Here is a 675-nt window from a genome sequence, read left to right on the forward strand (position 1 = left end):
GTTGTGGTGTGGCTCTTATTTACCTGCTGCTTTCATTGGAAGTCCAGTTTAGAAAATTGTTTGAGCTTTAAAATACTGTATATAGCCTTCTAATATTAAAGTCAGGTTTGGCAAGAGAGCAAACAATTAATAAATCTCTGCACTTTACGTTTTTTATTTTATTAACACTTCCTACAGCTTCTAATGAGAGTCTGGATTGTGGCTGAAGGTATTTTAGACCATTCTTCTTTACAAAACATCTCTAGTTCATTCAGGTTTGATGGTTTCTGAGCATGGACAGCTCTCTTTAAGTGACACCACAGATTTTCAATAATATTCAGGTCTGGGGACTGAGATGGCCATTCCAGAACGTTGTACTTGTTCCTCTGCATGAAGGCCTCAGTAGATTTTGAGCAGTGTTGTTTTTCCTCCATGCATAACGGTCCTTGTTCTGCCCAAATAACTCTATTTKAGTTTCATCAGTCCACAGCACCTTATTCCAAAATGAAGCTGGCTTGTCCAAATGTGCTTTAGCAAACCTCAAGCTGCTCTGTTTATGATGTGGGTGGAGAAAAGGCTTCCTCTGCATCACTCTCCCATACAGCATCTCGTGTAAAGTGTGCTGAATAGTTGAACGATGCACAGTGACTCCATCAGCAGCAAGATGATGTTGTAGGTCTTTGGTGCTGGTCTGTG

The 675-nt window shown here is 40.5% G+C and overlaps 1 protein-coding gene across 2 annotated transcripts in view; it reads left to right on the top strand.

Annotated features, from left to right (window-relative positions):
- Positions 1-675, top strand: part of ap1ar (adaptor related protein complex 1 associated regulatory protein) — a gene marked incomplete in the record, with an annotated part of 18,260 nt that overhangs the window by 14,760 nt on the left and 2,825 nt on the right.

This window comes from Austrofundulus limnaeus, unplaced genomic scaffold (assembly GCF_001266775.1).
Source record: "Austrofundulus limnaeus strain Quisiro unplaced genomic scaffold, Austrofundulus_limnaeus-1.0 Scaffold1155, whole genome shotgun sequence".
Taxonomy (NCBI): domain Eukaryota; kingdom Metazoa; phylum Chordata; class Actinopteri; order Cyprinodontiformes; family Rivulidae; genus Austrofundulus; species Austrofundulus limnaeus.